Source organism: Symphalangus syndactylus, chromosome 22, assembly GCF_028878055.3.
Source record: "Symphalangus syndactylus isolate Jambi chromosome 22, NHGRI_mSymSyn1-v2.1_pri, whole genome shotgun sequence".
In the NCBI taxonomy this organism is placed as follows: Eukaryota; Metazoa; Chordata; class Mammalia; order Primates; family Hylobatidae; genus Symphalangus; species Symphalangus syndactylus.
The window spans coordinates 71,435,796-71,451,477 of record NC_072444.2 but is presented as its reverse complement, the minus strand read 5'-3'; positions in this window follow the sequence as shown (position 1 = coordinate 71,451,477).

The window sequence follows — 15,682 nt, the reverse complement described above, 5'->3', positions numbered from 1 at the left end:
TTCCTGACTTTTTCATGATGGCCATTCTAACTGGTGTGAGATGGTATCTCACTGTGGTTTTGATTTACATTTCTCTGATGGCCAGTGATGATGAGCATTTTTTCATGTGTTTTTTGGCTGCATAAATGTCTTCTTTTGAGAAGTGTCTGTTCATGTCCTTTTCCCACTTTTTGATGGGGTTGTTTGTTTTTTTCTTGTAAATTTGTTTGAGTTCATTGTAGATTCTGGATATTAGCCCTTTGTCAGATGAGTAGGTTGCAAAAATTTTCTCCCATTTTGTAGGTTGCCTGTTCACTCTGATGGTAGTTTCTTTTGCTGTGCAGAAGCTCTTTAGTTAATTAGATCCCATTTGTCAATTTTGGCTTTTGTTGCCAGAGACTCTCCCTTTCTTAGTAATCAAGAAGATAAGAAGTTTTCAGAGAAGGAGAAATGTGAGTTTCTCTGTGAGTTTTCTGTGAGTTTTATTGTGTGCTCTTATGCACTGGTGAAATGTTTTCCTATTTAAGGTGATGTATTAAGTAGAGTGACATGTGGCTGCACCATTCTTACACCTCCTTGTTAATGACATACACTTCCATATACTGAATAATAAGTGAGCAATTTGAATTAAGTGTGGGTGTTAGCATTTGCAGAATTTTCCACATTTTGCTCTTGGCTCTTGCAGTTAGACTTTTAACCATTGAAAAACTGAAGCTGTAGATATTTAAATTGTGCCATTCCTGATTTCTTCACAATGCCAATATACAGCCAGCTTTTGCCATAAAATGAATATACAATTCAGTTTTGAGAAGAATTTCAGGATGGCGGTACTAAATCTAGGGTAGGGGATTATGCCCATTATTGCAAGTAAATCCCATTAATTTGATTAAATTAGGAACAAATGAAATACAAAACCCCTTGGCTTATGTGCAATCTGTGTGCTACATCATTTTGTTCTTATTGATATGCTTCTTGATGCTTTCATGTAGGATTCTCTCTCAAAATCTCAAACTCCTAGAGGTTGGAGACCATGTTTTATATTTCTCAACACTCCTCCTTAGTGCCTTTTACAGTGCCGTGAACATAGTTGCTTTAATGAATAATTGTTTTCTAGGTAATTATGGGATTATGCTTAAGAGAGCTCATGCAGGAGCTGAGTTATTAAGCCGGTGAAGTCATATATGCCTTTAGTGTACTTTTAACTCTTTCTCTGTCCATTTAAATTTGTTTGCTGATAATGTTCTTTAAGAATACCTACAAGTGCTCAGGTATTTCTGCCTTGTGCATTGTAAAAAAATAACTACTCTATCATTTTTCTGGGAAGAAACTAAAATTGAATTATGAGGTGACCCTGGAACTTGGAGATAAAGAAATTGCAAGCTTCAAATTGTCACGACTACTGACTCTCTGAGCTTTAGTAGGTGTTAGAGAAATTTATCAGCATTGAGAACTTTTACACATTTTTACATTTTATTGAGTATTTTGAACAGTTTGTACATGATACTAACCAGAAACTGTTGTTAAGTGATAAAGTAGAAGCCTTCTGAAATAAAGCCGTGATACTGTAGAGAATCTTCGATTAGCTAATCTTATTAGTAGTAGTGTCAAGAAAACCTGGAAAGGAGCACGTGGTCACAATGAGCACATATACCCACACTGTACCTGTTAGGGAAGTATAAAGATAGCTTAAGCAATGTATCACAAACAGGCAACTTCTAGACATGTCTTACTTGACATGTGCAATACTGACTAATATTTGCAATTGTTATTGACACTTAAATGATGGGAAATTTTACTTAAAAATTAGGAGGTCTAGCAATTTTGGTTTTGCATCTTAGGATGACTATAACTGGCAGGATTGGCTGGCCCTTTTTGTTGAGGTAGATACCTTTACAGAATGGTTATATATAATTCTAGTTCCCACGGTACCCACTGATCTTCTTTACTCATGTAATCTGTCTAGGACCTTTAGCTGCTGGCTTTGTAGATCATGTCTCAAGCTCACAAAGATCCCTGTCCTTAGAAATTTCCAGAACTAACCTATGGGACATATCAAACTACATTCAGAACTAGAATAAGATAGTTAAAATCCATGCTGTTCAGTGTGGTAGCCACTAGATGGGCTACTTAAATTCATTAAAATTAAATAAAAATTTAATTCTGGAGTTGCATTAGCTGCATAGCTAGTTGCATGTCACATGCACATGGAGAACATTTTCATAATTGCAAAAAGTTATACTGAATAAACTGGTATAGTTAGTAAAATCTCCACAAGTGACAATTACAAAAGAAAAGTCCTAAAATGATAGACTTCAAATGGAAAATTCTAAAGCAGAAACAAACAACTGGCACTCACTGGCTGAAGCACAGAAAGGATGAAGTATTTAAACAGATCATTTAAATCTTCTTAAATCAATTTAGGAGCACTGGCCCAAAGGAATTGCATTCCAAAGAAATGGAAGTATTTACACATGGAAGAGGAAAAACTACCACTGACAACAATTGAGATGAGTTTCCAGAAGGAAAAACTAAAATAAAAAAGAAAAATTCAGCTGGGTGTGGTGGCTCATGCCTGTAATCCCAGCACTTTGGGAGGCCGAGGCAGGAGCTTGAGAACAGCCTGGCCAACATGGTGAAACCCTGTCTCTACTGAAAATACAAAAAGTAGTTGGGCGTGGTGGTGCGCACCTGTAATCCTAGCTACTCGGGAGGCTGAGGCAGGAGAATCGCTTGAACCTTCGAGGCAGAGGTTGTAGTGAGCTGAGATTGCGCTGCTGCGCTCCAGCCTGGGAGACAGAGGAGACTCCATGTCAAAAAAAAAAATTATTATTTTAGATTTAGAGGGTGCAGGTGCAGGTTTGTTGCCTGGGTAAAATAAAAGGTGAAATTATAAGAATAAAGTAAAATAAGTAATGTGCAAAAACAAAAGAAAAATTATAATAACTAGAGATGAGGACACTTACTAATCTCTGGGTAGGCGTTATTATATGATGGCTCCAAAAACCAACAGCTTAGGAACACTTCAGAAAACAATTGCATAATGGGCCAGTTTATGAGAAAACAAATAATGGCAAAATATCTATTAATTAGACCACTATATCAAAAAATGTGATGAAGTCCTTCAGGGTATGTTACTATCTATTATCTTCCCTGATGGAGATTTGCCTCAGTGATCTTCAAGTGCTCTTCTTTCTCTCTCTCTCTTTTGTTCTTTGAGACGGAGTCTTCCTCTGTCGCCAGACTGGAGTGCAGTGGCGCGATCTCGGCTCACTGTAAGCTTCGCCTCCTGGGCTCAAGTGATTCTCCTGCCTCAGCCTCCCGAGTAGCTGGGACTACAGGCGTGTGCCACCATACCCAGCTAATGTTTGTATTTTTAGTAGAGACAAGGTTTCAGCATGTTGGCCAGGATGGTCTTGATCTCTTGACCTCATGATCCGCCTGCCTTGGCCTCCCCAAGTGCTGGGATTACAAGCTTAAGCCACCGCACACGGCCATTCAAGGCCTCTTAAAGCTAAAAAATTGACATTTAGACTTTTACTGCTGAAAGAGGAATAGCCTTGAATGCAACATTTAGAACAATTAGGTGGATGTATAGCTAAGTAAATAACTTTACTTAAAATATATTCACTAAATAGATGGTAAGTTACAGCATTCTATAAAATCAGATTATATGTTGAGCTGTGTCATGTTTTATATTTTTCTCAATGACTTGAATGAATGAATTCATAGAAGGCAAGCTTATCAAATTATCAGGTGACACAAAGCTGGGAGAAAAAGTTAATATATGCACTGTCAAAGTTAAAATTTGAACAGATTTGATGTAAAAAAAAAACTAACAAGATATGAGTTAAGAGGTTTTTTTAATTTTAAAGATGATGCTTAATGGAGAATTTTCTTTAAAAAGGAACAAGAACTTGTATTCCTTGAAAAGTTGTGAATTGCATACTCAAGATTCAAACTAACTTGACAGCGTAGAATTCTGGGTAGAATTGAACAAGACGATTAACAGTAATCCGTAATATTCAGCCTGAAATAAAACCAGCTTTGATAGTACATCTCCTTGAAATGTGTTCTTCACTTGCCTTCAGGAAATAGCGCTCTCCTGGTTTCCTCCAGCTCTGCAGACCATTTGTCAGCCCCTGTTACTAATTAGTTCACCCTCATCTCCTCTACCTCTGAAAATTGGAGAGCCTCAGTTTCTGTGCCTCTGTTTTCATCTCCACTCCTTCCTTTTGTGAGTGAGTTCTGATTCATAGCATTGGTTCCTTTATGTGTGGGAACTTCTCCATTTTTATATCTCAAGCCTACACCTGTCTCTGAACTCCAGGTTAATATATTCAGCAGCCTACTGGGATATGAATTCTCCACTTGAATTTCCACTAGATTTCTCATACTTAACCTGAATGAATTCCTAAATTTCTCTTCAAAACTTAACTAACTTTAGTTTTCTCACCTCAGTTAATGGTACTTCCATTCTTCCTGCAGTTCAGGTCAAAAAAAAATTGGAGTCATCCTTGATTCCTCACGTTTTCTAACACCTCAAATCTAATTAGTCAGAAAATTACCTGATGATTTCTGATTCCTAGGTTTTCAACATCCCCAGTACTGGCACTCTGATCAGCTGTACTCTCATCTCTCAGCTGGATATTGCAGTAGCCTCGCAACTGTTTTCCTATGTCCACCCTTGCAACATTCAATGTACTTTGAACTCTATAGTTCAATAATCCATCTTATATTTAAATAGATATTACTTCTCAGCCCACAATCTTCTAATGGTGTACCTTCTCACTCAGGATGTGCTCCTATCGTCTCTTTACAATACTCTTCAAGTTGCTACTACTGCATTCCATTTCTGACCTAATGTAATTTCTACTGCCACCGTGACCCCTTCTATTCCAGGCCTGTTTCAGACCTGATCTTGCCTCAGCCATCTGCATCTTGCCTATAATGCTTTTCTCTGACATCTCTTTGTGGCTCGCTCTTTTATATCCTTCAATTTTTTATTCAGATATGACTCCCTCAGTGAAATGGTCTCAATTCCTTTATTTAAAATTTCTATTCCACCTAATGAAAACTTGCTTCCATACTTAACTTTTCTCCATGACATATATTACCTTCTGAACTAAAATATAATGTATATATTGTATTATCTTTATTTCCCCTGACATAAATTCCATGATGACAAGGACTTCTTCCTGTTTGGTTCACTGTTCTGTCCCTCACTCTGCGAACAGTGTTGGCATATAGTCGGTGTGCAGTAATTATTTCTGAATAAAAGCATCTTTATGGGAACAAATTAAAGGATGAGTAAATAAAGGTGTAGAATATAACATAACCAGGTAAAGTGTTCGTCATTGTGAGGCCACTAAAAAAGAAAAACATCCAGGTTTATAGGAATGGTGTCCAGGATAAAAAATATAAAAACCCTCTGTTTTCTGCACCAGCACAAACTTTTTATTTTGCATTCACACCTTTGAAGAGGACACTTGAAAAACATCTGTGTATCAAGAAGATTCTGAAGAGAACGTTTAAAAGTTTTCAAAAATAATTTAGAGATCATAGATGTAATAGAGTAGGAAATTGGAAAAGTTGAATTAAATTAATGTACTTCACATGTTTGAGGTGTTAAAAGAAAAATGAATTAATCTTATAATGAGTAGATTCAGAAAGAATAGCTTGTAATAATAGGTGAAAAATGCTGATGCAGGTTCAACATTTGAAAAGTTGTCTTCAATATTCTATGCAATTAATATTTTAAACTGTATGGTCTATAATAGTAGGAAGCTTCCTTTTCCAGGGAGAGCTGAAGTAGATGGCACATGGTTAACTGTGTAGAAAATTATCAAATGAGATGTGCATTGGATGGGAGGTGAGGCTTGTATATCCCACTTGAAGTCTTAGGTTGCATATTTGTTTTCTATTAATAGGCATATATCTATGTACAAATAAGGCTAAATGAACAGCTATATGTGTAAATATCTATGAGATTAGGTTTATGTGTATCTATGTATATATATGCATGTATATGCCAGTTTTATTGATATGGACATTAATTGGACCCTGGAAACCACCTCACTGCATACAAAACTCATCTTGTAATATCAACCTTTGCCTAAGCTCAGAGTTCTGCTACTACAACCTATCCTTTTCCATTATTTTCTCTTTTGTAGGGAAATAAAATTTCATCCACAGAAGTCTTTGGATAATAAGCAAAACTTTGGGCTTTTAAGATCAAATCTAGGTATGCTGTTAAATATTTTTACCGGACATTACTTACTGCTAAACCTAAGTTTTAAATTTTCTCCAGTATAAATCATTTTCTACAGAAATTATAATTACAGTTCTATTTTACAGGACATATTTCTGTTGTGTAAGTTCTTAAACTTTTCCAAATTCATGCAATTTTCTGGAAATGCCAAAGCATCGAGTGTGAAGTTTACTTGTTGAGACATGGGGTTATCTTTTGTTTACTGAACTAGGTCAAAGGGAAAGTGATAACAAAAAGTCAATGAGCTGGCAAGATGAGTAAAATTCTCTATTGTCTCAGAGAGCAGATGTTACATTTATTATCTCTGCCAAACGTGTAGGAATGTTAGGTGAGAATTTTCAGTTGTACTTGAGAAAAGATTCCCTTATGACTGAACTGCTTGCAAAAGTTGATGACCTGGTTGTCAAAGAATCACCTAGTTTATTGGGTTTAAACATTCACATGGGTCAGTGTCTACAAGAATAAAAATTTTAAAATGACTCCGTACTAGTGCTTCTTAAACGTTAAAACACATGAGAATTACCTGAGGAGCAACATAAAAATGAAGATTTCCGGGGCTGACCTGCAGATATTCTGATGTTGGTCAGAGTAAGGCACAGAGGTGTGCTTATTTAACGAGCGCGAACCTGTCATGTCTCTCTACTACAACAGTATAGGTCGTCCATGGACCACGCTTTGCCTAACACTATAAACCTTCATGTAGATCCGTATTTTTAAATCAAAGGTATCTTTTGTATGCCTGATTCATACTATACAGTTATAGAGAGAGTATTAATCCTTTGGTGTTAAGGCTGAGACTTTTATTTTATTTATTTTTTCCTACAGAATGTATTTATTCTAACAAATCCTTTCTTGTCTTCCAAAATGTATACGGAAAAAAATAGCAAAACAATCTTTCCTAGCGGTGGTCGGCTCACTTTACAGATAACATTTTTGGGGAGATAGCACCCTCGTGTGGTAATATGATGCTACAACTATTCTGCTGTTTTATTGCATGTGTTGAGCAACCACAAGCTAACAGTTGCTGGTAATTTGTACCACTGACACATTGCATCATATTTCTAAAGAGCCTTTAGAGCAACATTTTATTAAACCCAAAGAAGATATTCATGTGCAAAAATTAATACATTCCCACTGTATATTTTCATATTCCAATAACTGTGGCTTCCTTTATTGAGTCAAGAAACCTGTATCAATGTTTCTGTTAAGTTATAATAAATGACTGCACCAAATTAAGCTTCTGGGGACACAGAGCTCATCAGCACACAAACACAGCATTCTGTTTTTAGTCTAGTGGTTTTCCTGGACCATGGGAATAATTTCATTCTGCTCCAAAGTCATAAATATCAAGAATATTCTAAGAGTTAGGGAAATTTTGAATAAACACTAAGTGATTCAAAACAACAATAAAAATAATTTTTCACATAAATGAAACTGCCCTGAACTTGAGCATGCAGTCCTGTGAATGGAAAACATTTCTGTAGAAGGCAGATATCCTGCTCACTTTACTGCTGTTTGGGGAATACCAGACCTTCTAAAAACAGAAGCAATAACTCCAGCTGAAAGAATAACAGTAACCCTACTAGACAAAAGGATATTGGAGTCAAATACACACTCTTCATTAAAATGTACAAAAATGTAAGGGAATAATTGTGAATGCTTACAGTGAAATTGATAAATCATTTAAAATACAACGCCATTTCAGTGTCATAATTGGCCATGACTGTTATATAAGGAGGGGAGTTCACTTAACATATACCTCCCTTCTTCCAGTGTATCCAGAAGCTAATCTGATTACACAATGACTTCTCAAAAGTTGTATCCTTCTTGGAAAAGTGTTATTTTGCTGTGGTTTTAAAAGCATTTGTGTTTGTTTTTTTTCTATTGGATATTTTCTTTCTTTGACAAATGTCACTTAGTTGAAGGTTTTTTTATAGTTATAATATAGATTTGCTTTTTATTAATACCATTTCAATATAAGCAAGAAGCATGTGCTCATGATAAATAATATAGTAACAATTAAAAAAAGAGAGAGAAAAGTATGTCACCTGTTAGAATCTCTCCTTCCCACACGTCCTTGGGATAATGGACTAGTGTGTGTGTTTGCTGTGTTTGAATTCAGTATTTTCATTCATGCGAAGGATATCTTTACAAATAATTACAATGTATATAGAGAAAATATATATGAATATATATACACATTTATACTTGTGATCATGTTGTATATATATATTTATATCTTTTGACATTGTACCAGGAAAATTTTTCTGTTAATCAAATGTTCAAAACTCTAGTATATGAATACATATAACAATTGCTGGTATCTTGTACCACCAACCCATTGGATCAAATTTCTAAAAAGCTTATATATACTTTAAAGAGTATATATATACTCATGTATATATGTACTCATGTAAACGTATAATACATATGAAACTCATAATAATGTATATACCCTATTAATAGTATATATATGTATGCTCGTGTAAGGATTCATATTCCTTTAGCCATGTTTTTAAAAATTTGGAGGTGCTTTCAATGTTTTAATAGTAATGAATAGTTTAATAGCATTTATCACATGAATTATAATATTGATTACCATCATTATATCATGATTATCATCATAATCAGTGCTATAAATAACACATCAAGAAAATAAGAAAGCCTAAGAAAACTATAATAATGAAGATAGTCATAGAGAAGATTCATTAAGAATTTGAATAAGATAAAAGTTTATTAAGGATTTGAATCCAACAATACAAATGATTGATATCACCATGTATGAGAAAAAAAATTGTTAATGACCAAGAACAAGAAAATATAGAGTTGATGGTGTAAACTGAGAATTCTTTAGCTACACAGCATGTGATTAACCTAAGGCAAGGGAATGACATTTTCAAATATATGAGGCGCAGGAGTTAGGCAATCCGGACATTCTTCTAAAATTTTTACTTGACATAACTCAGCCAAAAGCAAAATATATATATATATATATATATATAGAATTAATCAGTTTAATACGTGAGTTTATTTTATTTATTATCTTTCCATTCAGCTTGCATTTTCCTGATGGCCTACAATTAGCATTCACAGAATTCTAAAATTAACTTATAATTTAATTTAAATAATTTTCTAAAAGTTTATTTTGTAAATATCAACACACATATTAGAAACAGAAATTGAAAGTTACATGACATAATGTACTAGAAGGAACACTAAATTTTAGCAGTCAGAAGGCTCTAGCCTTAGTTTATAAGAAACTTAATTTATTCAAGTCTATAAACATTCCTAAATGCTGGTCTTTTAGACATGGACTGGTTTTTAAGATAACCTCTATTCTGCTGATTTTGCTGCTGTTTAAAATTGTTCCTTGATTGCTTATTCATAACATGAGTTAATGTTATTAATCATATGTATCACTGAAGGATAATACTTCACAGATGAATGAAGTAACACTTTTTAATATAGGCATTAGCGTCTGCCTAGCTTATTACCTTTCTAATGAGAATGAGAACCAGTACATTACAAACGACAGTTTTATCAGTGTAGCCCAAGACTATCAGTGGACCTGCAGGAAGCAGGGATCCAGCCCCCTTATTCACCTTGCTATTGCCAATATCCCACCCAAGTGCTTACTCCACACTTGCTATTTCGTAAACTGTTGTGGAATCAATCAATTGATTAGCTAGTTAGTTAAAAAGGAAACTTAAAAAACTTTTCTAATAGTGGAAAGGTCTTAGGATTTGCTAACCGAAAGAGGATTTGTTGAGAAAAGCCGTCTACTCATTAAAATTAATTATGTTAATATTATGTGCACTCATTAACTTAGATATAAGCATATTTGAAAAATTAAAAATAATCAGATATAGCTACAATGTGGGTCTGTAGTTTAGCAACTCAACTTTTTTCACAAAAAAATGACAGTCTGGTTAGCTGTTCACGAATTTCCCTTCCTTCTCACATAAACAGGCTATAACATTCTATACCACACAGCACAATAGTTCATATTAGTATGGCTCAATCTTTGCATCTGAATTTATTTATAAATTTCAAAGTTTTGAGTCTTTGTGCATGCAGCTACTGAAAGAACAGCATTTAAACTATGATCTTAATCAGTGGTATTTCTATGGCTCTTGCTTTTACTTTCCATTTGTGATTTATATCTACTATAAGCAAGTAGAGGACAGTCACACACAGCATTTGCGAAACTTCTTTAGCATCCTATAACATGCACATTATGTTTTTGTTCAATTTCTTTTTCCCTAGCTTTGAGCACTGAATCTAAGAGTCAGACTGTTTACTGTATTCATGAAAATTTGGAGAAAAGTGATGGGTTTTGTAAGTTATAGCAATTTTATTATATTTGATTTTTTTAAATCTGAATCTAAGTCTTCCTTTATATTACCGATAACTAAAGAAAGGGGACCCTTAATTGAATTTGTGCACAATATCTGTTTTCTACTTTCTCTGATTCACTAGCTTTTTGACTCGGACAACACTTCCCGCTCCCCGCCCTCCGCCCCCCACCCCCCCACAGTTTCATGATCTGTGAAAGAAGAGAATTAAATAAATACCCTCAAATGTCTGTTTTGTCTCTAAAATACAAATCTGAAAAAAAGTTAAGACATGAAAATGCCATTTTCTAGGTCAGGTTGTTGAGTATTGACATTTTATATGATTTGATCTGGTAATTGAATATTTTGTAGGCCTAAAAGTATCACATTTGTCTTTGTTTCATGAGGTGGCGTTGCTAGTAGACACCTTTGAGATTGTGCCCTCTTTTTCTTTGTTAGCCTGGAATTCTTAGCTCTATTACAGCGGGGACTCTGTTTATTTATGTTTTATGCCCCAGTGCCTGGAACAGTGCCTGACAAATACTAGACTCAGAGTAAATGTTTGCTGAAGGAATAGTGTTGTGACTTAAAATGATCAAATTTTACAGAATTGTAATTATTAATAATGATGATAATCAGACATGTTAAAATACTAGAGTAGATAATACCAAAGGTGAAATTTTTGACAGCTCTGTTAATGGGAAGGTGACAAGTTAATGTTAGCTAAAATAATCAAAGGTGTGGCACATCAGACAAAAATGTAAAAGCTGTGTCAGCTGAGTTCAGGGCTTACATGTGGTTTTATGAATATTTATTTTACAATTATATGGATTTTTATGATTACAAATATTGTTTCATATTAGAAAATATAAGCATATAGACATGGTTAAAGGAAAAAATTATAGTATTAATACCCAGAGAAAATTATAAAATCAGACCCATATATATAGCTGCTCATGCCATGGTAATTTTCCCATGTGATTAAATATTCTTTGAAATATTCTTTCACATTTTACTTGGACATTTTCACACATAAATAAAAGTAGAAAAATAATTTAATAAACCCACATATACTCATCATCCAGATTCAGCATGTATAAAGGTTTGCCTGATCCCTTGCTGCATCTATCTTTTTTGCCTTTTTGTTTTCATATTTTAAAAGTAAACCTAAAATTCAGTCATTGAATCTCTATATACTTTAGTATGTGTTTCCTAAAAGTAATATGGCCATTTTACACAGCCACGATGACAACAAAATTTTTAAATAAATATTTAAGGTCACCTAATACTCACTACATGATTGAATTGCTGCAGTGATCTCAAAAACATCTTTGTACCGCTGGTTTCTTTGAGTCACAAATCAAAGAAGATCTATACATTACATTTGGTTGTTAATTCTCCTGAATCTCTTAATCTTCAACAATCACCCTTTCCTTTTTTATTTTTTCCTGCTATTGATGGTTACAGAGAAGGAGTTGATTCTTCTGTGAAATATTTGACATTCTGGATTTGTCTGTTTACTTCCTTGGTGTCATTTAACTTTGTTGTTGTTGTTACACTGGTATACTCTGGAAATGAAAGTTAGCTCCAGAGACTGGATGAGCTTCAGTTCAACTACTTAAGGCCGATTTTCCTATTGTAAAATTCTCCATCAACTTTTTATCTAATGTTTCAACTGCTGATAATCATTGCCTGAATTATGTTATTATGCTTGCAAAATAATGATTTTGTAATACTATAATTTCTCCCACATATATTAGTTAGAATTCTTTGGTTAAAAACTTTCCCCTTTCAGCTGGGCGCTGTGGCTCATGCCAATAATCCCAGTACTTTGGGAGGCAAAGGCAGGCTGATCACTTGAGGTTAGGAATTAGAGATTAGCCTGGCCAATGTGGCAAAACTCCATCTCTACTAAAAATACAAAAAATTAGCTGGGCTTGGTGGCACACGCCTGTAATCCCAGCTACTTGGGAGGCTGAGATGTGAGACTCACTTGAACCCTGGAGGCAAAGGTTGCAGTGAGCTGAGATCGCGCCATTGCACTCCAGCCTGGGCAACAGAGGGAGACTCTGTCTCAAACAAACAAACAACAACAACAACAACAAAACTTTCCCTTTTCAACAAAGTGTTGTTGCATTGAAATAGAGTTTGTAAAAGAAGAGTTAAATACTTAATAATTTTATTTTATTTGCCGTTTTCGATCAGGTGTTGATACTTTAGATACCTCCAATTCTTATTTCCACTATTTTACAGTACTATAAATTAGTTTCAAAATAATAATAATAGTTATAAGTAGACTATTATAGATACTTATAGGGGGCAAACTAAGATTTTTTTTATAGCTTCATTTTTGCTTAGGACCCATGTTCCGCTAAGCATGTAAAATCAAAATTCTGTGCTATAAAGTCACTTGAAATAATTCCTCTTTCTGATGCAATGAAATTCATTTATTTCCATTTGTTTCTAATTTTTAGGGTTTTTTTTTCCTTCACCATATGTTTAATATAATTCTTGAGTTAGGATTAACTCTGCCATCTTTGTATTTATTTTCTCTTTTTTCCATATATTTTTCTTTATCTGTTCCCTTTGGATTAATCAACTACTTTTGATTAAGTAGCAGTATTTTTCTCTTATAATTGTTTATGGCATTTTTATTATGTTTTAGTGATTACACTGGAGATTTTAAGAAGAGATATTCTTGTCTACTTTAATACAGGACATTTGCCACTTCCCAAACAATGTAAAGCCTCATAACAGTTAAACTCTTTTAACCACCTCTGATGGATTGTGTTATTGATATTTACTTAGTTTTACATATGTTATAACTTCCACAGAGCTTTATTTTTACTTTTATTTTAAACAGTATTTACTTTGATTTCAAAGCAGCATTTCTTATACTCTTCACTCCTTTCTACAGTTCCATGCTTCCATGTGAGATAATTGTCTATAGCTTGAAGAACTCTTATCAGTATTTCTTAGAGTTCAAGCCTACTGGTGATGGGTGTGTGTGTGTGTGTGTGTGAAAACATCCTCTTTGACCTTCCTTTGTAAAGAATATTTTTATTCCATATCAACCTCTAAGTTGGCAGAATATATTCTTAATCTTTAAAAATAGTCCATTGCATTCTGACTTGTGTAGTCACTGTTGAAAAGTCATCCAACTTCTTATTGATGTTTATATTTAGATAATAACTTTTTATATTCTCTGGCTGCTTTAACATTTTCCTTTTATTTTTAATATTTAGCAGATTAGCCCTAATGAGACCAAGTGGGTTTTTTGTGTTTATTTTGCTTGGAGTTCTCTGAATTTATCTAGTTTATCTTTGGGTAGATAACTCATCAGATTTAGAAAATCATTGACCACTAATTCTCCAAATATTGCTGTGATTTTTTTTTCTCTCTTTGTTTTCCTTCCAGGACTTAAATTGCATGTATGTTAGAACTTTTGACTGCATCACATATCTCTCCTAATGACCTTTCCTTGAGTTCCCAAGTCCTCTCCTCAGCTATTTTCAGTCTCCCGTTCAGCCCATTCAATGAGTCTTTATATTTCAGATGTTTTTAAGTTCCAAAGTGTCCTTTGATTTTACCATAGATTCTACATCATGTTAAATTATTCTATTCTTTCGCTTTTCTATCTTTTCTTTCTTCCTTAACATACTAATTACAGCTGTTTGTCTACTTGCCAAAGATAATATGTAAATCTTCTCTGTGTCTGATTCTATTAATGTCTTATTATTTGAGGATTAGTTGCATTTTCCTGTTTCTTCATGTATCAGATTTTATTTCCCTGTAAGTAGAATATGGTATTTCCAGTATTTAGACTCTTGTTCTTACGATATTCCTCAAAAGTGTTGGGTTATTTTACAATGCAGTTAAATTACCCCAAACCATCTTCATTTTTAAAAATTAATAGAATTTATATTTAAAGAAGTTTTAGGTTTATAGAAAATTGAACAAATAGTACAGAGAGTTCCCATATCACTCCCTAACCTCCAGCTCAGAGACTGCTTTCCCTATTAACATATTTAATTAGTGTGGTAGTTTGTTAAAATTGATGAACCAATATTGATAAATTATTATTAACTAAAGCCCATATATTAGGTTTCACTCTTTATGTTGTTACAATTCTATGAGATCTGACCAATATGTAATGACAAGCATCCATCATTGCACTATCATACAGAATAATTTCACTGCCCTAAAAACCCTTGTTCTCCACCTTTTCATTCCTCCCTCATTCCCCCTGCTTAACTCCTGAAAACCACTGATCATTTTACTGTCTCTGGTGTTTGTTTGTTTGTTTGTTTGTTTTGCCTTTTCCAGAATGTCACACAGCTAATATCATGTAGTGGTTAGTATCCAACTGGCTTCTTTTGCTTAGTAACATTCTTTGGCTTAAGTTTCCTCCACATAATCTTATGGCTAAACAGTTTCTTTTTATCACTGAATAGTGTTCTCTTGTATGATGTACTACAGTTTGCTTATCTATTCACCTTTTGAAGGACATATTCGTTGCTTTTAGTTTCTGGCAATTATGAATAAAGCTGCTATAAACATTGAGTAGAAGTTTTTTTGTGTGGAAATACATGTTTTTTCCATTTGGGTGAATACTTAGGGTCATGGTTACCAGATTGTTTGGTAGGACCATTTAGCTTTGTAAGAAATTGTCTATCTGTCTTCCAAAGTGACTGTATCATTTTGCATTCCCACCATAAATTAATGAGAATTCCTATTGCTTCACAGTTTTACTAGTATTTGGTTTTGTCAAGTTTTGAATTAAGCAATGTAAGAGTATCTCATTATGTTTTAATTGGCAATTCCCTAATGATCATGACATTGGCCATCTTTTCATGTGCCTTTTTTTTTTTTTTTTAACCACCTGTATATCTTTTTTGTTGAGATATCTGTTTAGATTTGTTGTCCATTGGTTAATTAGGTTATTTGCTATTGTTTCATTTTAAGGGTTCTTTTATTTTAGAAAAAAGCACTTTATCAGGTATGTGTTTTGCATAGATTTTCTCCCAGTCTGTAGCTTGTCTTTTTTAGAGCAGTGTCTTCATAGTGTCTTTCATAGAGCAGAACTTTTTAATTTTAACAA